Below are 6,176 nucleotides of genomic sequence, written 5' to 3'. Positions count from 1 at the left end.
AAAAAAAAGAATGTGCACGTGCGTCCTGTACTACATACATACATATGTGTATGAGCTGCCATTTGTGTTGGTGCAAAAATGGCAGCAGGAGCACAATTAATTGTCCATAACGCATGTGGCATACAAAGTACAAGACCACAATTGAGTGTAGCTGGCAGACGATAGAATATGCAACACAATGCATGCTCGGCAGCAACAATAATAAGAACACCAGTAGCGCAACAACAACAATTGCGCCCACTTGCTGAAGAGTGGTTTAATTTTCCCGCATGCTGAACATGCACAGATACATACATACATACATATGCAAGTGTAAATTTCCAACCCAACTCCTTCTTTTCTCTCCCTGCTCTCATCTTCATACATACTATGTTTGCCGCTAGCCGGCGTTGCAAGTAACAACTAAATCCATTTAGTCGTTTCGAATTTGGGGTATACATTCTGGCTACCATTCCCACTACCAACTGCACCCGAATGTGGTGTGCGTTTAGTCTGGTAGTGGTAGATTATACATTTGTGGTGTTGCAAATTGACTCCAGCGTTTTGATACCCCCAAAATATGTATGCCAGCTATTGCTAAATATAAACGCAGTATGCATGTATGTATGTATTTTAAATCGTATTCGCAAATGCTTGGCTTCAGTTGTTGTTATTGTTTTTGTTGCTGGTAACTGCCAGCTGGTGGTCAGTTGGTTGTTATTTGAAACTACCCGCGTTATAGCTCAAGTCACAGACAATTTATGCTAGACAAGTGGATGTATGTGTGTGTGTGTGTGTATGCCTGTGTTTCTGCACGTGTATGGCTGTGTTACAACAAAAACCATTGGTAATTACAAAAACAAGCAGTCACATTGATTTGTAGCATTTGAAACCACAAGTATGACCAACACCAAATGCTTTTCCGGCATCTACTCGAATGTCGTCTGAAATTCTTTTCGTGTGGAGGTAATTTGTGAAGAGTATGTATGTAGTCATAAGTTGGTAGTATCAATTGACTTTGCAAAATGCAATACAAACACACTTAAGTGTTTAAGGCGACATGAGTGGGTTGGGCCGAATGTAGAACAAAAAGCAACTGTAATTAGGAAATACGTTCCTTGGAGGATTTGTCCCCAGACTACTACATTTGTATGTGGCGCTTTCTTGAATTCGATGCGACCGAAAGTTCATACCCTATAGACATTTTGGCGAACGTTAGAAAAAGACCTTCGATATCCAATATCCCATATCGAACTGAGAACGAACTCATAACCAACCTTAGTTGTCCAACGTTCATTGTGTATTGGAGATACACTCGAGATGAGTTCGAAAAAAATAAAAACCATAGTAACAAGAGAGGAAGTAAAATCTAGCTCATTTTCGAAGGGCAATATAAGACAATCACTCTCTAATTAAATTTTCAATTCGATAAAGGGCTGGATTTCGAATTCATAACGAAGGAAAAATACATTGGATAACGAAGGTTCCGTTTTGCTGGAGAATGGCCTCATTCTCGAATCGAATACTAACCTATTCCACATTAGTTATCGAAAGTTAGGCAGGAAAAAAAGAGTGGTTTTCCAATCATTTTCGAATTGTTAACCGAGCCCAATGTTTATTGGGTAGTGATTGTGTTTTTTTTTTTGCGTTGTACACTGAAAACATTTTCTGCTTTTCTTTTCTTTTTCAAACATACATACTTAAAAGAATTAAAATTTGTTAGTTGCAACAATCTAGAACTATACAGATAAATACTATATAATGTAGGGAAATATTTTACTCAATGTACTTGAGTGAGAAGAAAAATTTTGACACAAATAAGGAGATTTTTAAAGCAATTTGTAACACAGCCCTACCTAAACCAATTCTCCGGCAAAAACAAGACATTTGAATAGCTATGGTTTTCTTTTTTTGCTGGACCCGATACTGTTAGAGTGCTCAGTTTTTTTCTTCGTAGTTCTCAAGAAAAGTCACAAGAAATATTTTTCATTATTTCTGTTTCTGGGAAAAGTACTTAAGAGCTGCATACTGATTTATGAAATTTCAATTTTATATCAATTTTTAGGTTTTCATGAGAGCAACAGGCCGTCAAAAACCATGCCTTCTGGACTTCTTTTTCTGGGACTACGTGAAAAGTATGGTTTATACCACTAAGTCCGAGACCATTCCAGTGTTGCCAGAGGAATAGTAGTGAGCATCATATTTCATACATAAATGCCATAATTTGACAAAAAAAAATTTGAAATAACAAAATCATTTTACAAATTTTGTTGTGCTTTATTTATAAATGAAATTATGCGGTCTTATTGAACCACCCGGTATGTGTATATGAATGTGAGTACCTATTGCGGTCAGCTTAATTTTGGTAACATAACCGCAAAAACCCGAATCGACTACTTGTACAGCTTTAAGTTCTTGTAACCACAAGCTATGTACAATTGTGGTGAAAGAAATGCCAAACAGAAGGATTTCCAAATTCAAAAGTTGAGAAATACATATCAAGGAGGTTGTAAATATCTATGTATATGTATTTAGATACTTTTGAGCTAATAGATTTTGTATTGAGGCTCAGAAAATTATATAAAAGTTTTTTTAACTTTTTTTGCCAATAGAGCAAAAACCTTAATAAAAAAATGTTTTTTATTTTAAAAAATTAAATGAAATTAAAGCTTTTGCATTATATTGCTGACCACACACATCGAGAGTGTGTAGCCAATCAGTTTGTCCCCACCATATTGATCGACTAGCATTGCTTCGAAATTTCAATAATGACAGTGACGTTGATGTGATGTGATGCGGTTTAGGACGTCAATACAAACACGCCTGCACACGGCACCACGCAGCAATTACACACACTCACACATACATAAATAGGCACACAAATCCTTCCATATTGTTGCCCAAACAAAACAAAAAAACTGCTTCAAATTTTCGGCTTGCACAGTTCTCAAATGGATGTTCTATCCTTTATAAATGTGTGTGTTTGCACATGTCATATATATTGACGTTAATTTACTCACATTCAGTGCAATGTAATGGCGACATAAATTAAAAATGCCACTCGATGTAATTGTTCGAAAGTGGTTGACGCAAACGTACAGAAATGCACAAACATATTCGAGGAAGAGTTCAAACAAGCTGAACATAGTATCCGTAGGTTACGATGTGTTTGTCTGCTTGAAGTGAGTATGTTCGCAAATTGTTGGTAGGTATCGTTGTCGTTTATTGCATTTATTGTTGTGCATAATCCCCTAAAGGGCTGCTAACATTTGTATCCTTTGCACGATTTGCTAGTTTGGGCAGTTTTTGTATTTGTTGATTTAGCATTTGGCTTCGAATTGACTTTCATACATTTAAACATGCATACATGTGTACATACACAGGAACATTTTACGCTTTTCATAGCCTTTGCAGATTTTCCTGCGTACTCTGGCGGTCTTGGTTTTACATACATATTTGTTTCGGTGGCGTACAGCTTGAAATGCGTAAAATTGTCCTAGAAAATGGTGGCATTGCGTGCAATATTAACAAAAATATATTTGTACCATATTAAGCCTAATTAGTGAATCGGGCCGAGGTACCTACCAATCTCAATTTATTTCAAAGTTGAAAAAGGTTTAAAAGGCGTCTTCCTAGCTATATTTTCAGACAGCCAGGTGGCTATTAGGGCCCTAACCAATAGGACGATCACTACAGACTCGTCAAGTAATTATTTGGCGCTCCCCATCTCTTGGCAGCCAGGAGCACGGTACTTTTGGAACTGGAAACGTTTTACGGAGTCATAATCGAAGCGTGGGTAAACTCAGAACGCAATAAATAAGTACTAGGGCGCTTTAGAGAGGCTAGATTTTTGAAGTGAAAATTCTTTAGCGGTGGTAGGTTGGTTGGGAGTAAATTGGCAAATTCAACGGAAATTGCACACGGAAATGGTTGGGGGTGAAACAAGTGCTTCTAGAGTGTATGCACATTGGATTAATTTAACAAAAATTTGCTAATAAAAGGTTAAAGATTAACACTTAGAAAAAGACCAATACAAGAATGAAAGTAAAGGTGAATACGTACATATATAAAGTAAAGGATGACAAAAGGACAAAGATGCCTAAAGATAAAGGCAAAAATGAAGGCGAAGGTAAATTTAAACACTTTACTTATATAACGGCAAAGGTGAAAGGGAATATGCAGATGAAGAAAATGATAAACATAAAAGTAAAAACGAAAACAAATATACAGAAAAATATGAGGATGAGGATACCGACAAAGTAAAGATGAATATAGAAGAAGAAATATTAAAATAAAGGTAAATATTGAGAAAAAGATATAGATAGAGACACAGACTCAATATGTGGGAACTATTTTGGGATTTTAGAGATTTTCGCGATTCTCGGGACTTATCGATAATTTTAACGATTTTGTTATCGATATTTTTTATCGATATTTTATGGGCTTCTTATCGATTTTGTTATCGATATTTTTGTCGAATTTGTTATAGATATTTTTATCGATTTTGTTATCGATATTCTTATCGATTTTGTTATAGATTATTTATCGATTTTGTTGTCGATTATTTATCTACTTCGTTATCGATTTTCTAATCGATTTTTGTTATCGATTATTTATCGGTTTTGTTATAGATATTTTTACCGATTTCTTATCGATTTTGCTACCAATATTATTATCGATTTTGCTACCGAAATTTTTATCGTATTTGTCATCCATTTAGTTATCGATATTTCTATCGGTTTTGTTATCGATATTTTGTTGGATGTTACTATCGATTTTGTTATCGATAGAGTATAAAGATAAAGGAAAACAGAATAACATAAATGTAATTAGAACGATCAGGGGTAGAGGTAGGGATCTAGATAGAACAACGAGAAAAAATATGTATGCAAAAGCAGATGAATGTATGTGTGTACATATGTATGAGTATTAGTTATGAGACAAAATTGATATGTAACGTAAATTTCACTTCTCCAGTGTGGCCCAGGCGCACTTACTTTCTTCAATTATCCTTTCGCTAGAATCACTTGCGCTGCCACACACACCGGTTTGAGCTAAATAGCCGCAGGGATGGATTGATGTCGTTGTTTTGAAGAGAAGGAGACATCGGAGGTTAAGTGTAGATCCAATACACTGGAAATAGCCAAGTACATAGTTTGATGAATATTTTCATGTTTTGTTGTGGGGATTGGCATTGAAATCCCCGAGCAGCACGATTTACATCTCGTGCGTTCCAAGTGGCCGGAGAAGAGACTCTTTTGAACGCGTCAGTTTGACAGCAATCGGCGGTGGAGTCTTTCTCCGACAACAAATCCTGCACAGAATTTTTGCTGCTTTACATTGCAGCTGTAGTAGTAGGCATCTCAAGGACCTAAAGTTCACTTGACTTGTCTCGTTCAGTGCATTTCGTGGATGGCGGTGATATCAGCCCTAGTGTTCCCGAAAATATCAACCGGCCATCGATAAGCACCTTCCCGGGTGCGTGCCCTCAAATCATAGCCCCCCACATTGTTAAACGCTGGACATGGACATGACGTCCATGGAAAGAGGTTTTGCGTAGCGTGTTCTAAGCCCAGCGCACAACAAACAGAGTGCAAGGAAATTTTTGAGAATGCATTTAGAAAGCAACCCGCTGCTTGAAGGCATGGGGAACAGACGTCGGAGTGGCGCCACTAAAGCTACCACCCTTTTCAACGGCATCCAAAGCGCCATACGGATATGTTACCGCATCTTGCATATGGGATGCTCACGTTACCCAGGGTGCACGAACTAGGGATTGAGTATAGCCTTGCAATTGTAACTGCATAGCCAGAAAATCCACTAAACCTCGAAGTATGATTATAATTTCCTGCAGGGCGTGCACGAATTAAGACGTTATGAGTGTAAGTATTTTAAAATTGAAGGGCAATTGTTCTAATTAATTACCACTGTAGAGTTTGCTTACTCAACCCTTTCTGAACTCATACTCTCAAATTAACGGACGCATTGAATTGAGCAATTAACACTTCCGATAATTAAAATTTAAACATTACATTAAAGAAGCCCCAGCGTTGCTCAAAAGATTCCAATTCTATTTATGGTTGTCATAAACTTGATACAAATTTCAATTGACTAAAAATAGTTGCAAGAGCTACATACGTACTTATTTTCACTTGCCCACATTCACTATCGCATACCCGCGCACACTCAGTTAAAAA

Source organism: Rhagoletis pomonella, unplaced genomic scaffold (assembly GCF_013731165.1).
Source record: "Rhagoletis pomonella isolate Grant_MI unplaced genomic scaffold, Rhpom_1.0 Rhpom_scaffold_00011, whole genome shotgun sequence".
Classification (NCBI taxonomy): Eukaryota; Metazoa; Arthropoda; class Insecta; order Diptera; family Tephritidae; genus Rhagoletis; species Rhagoletis pomonella.
Note: the sequence above shows the minus strand (reverse complement) of the source record.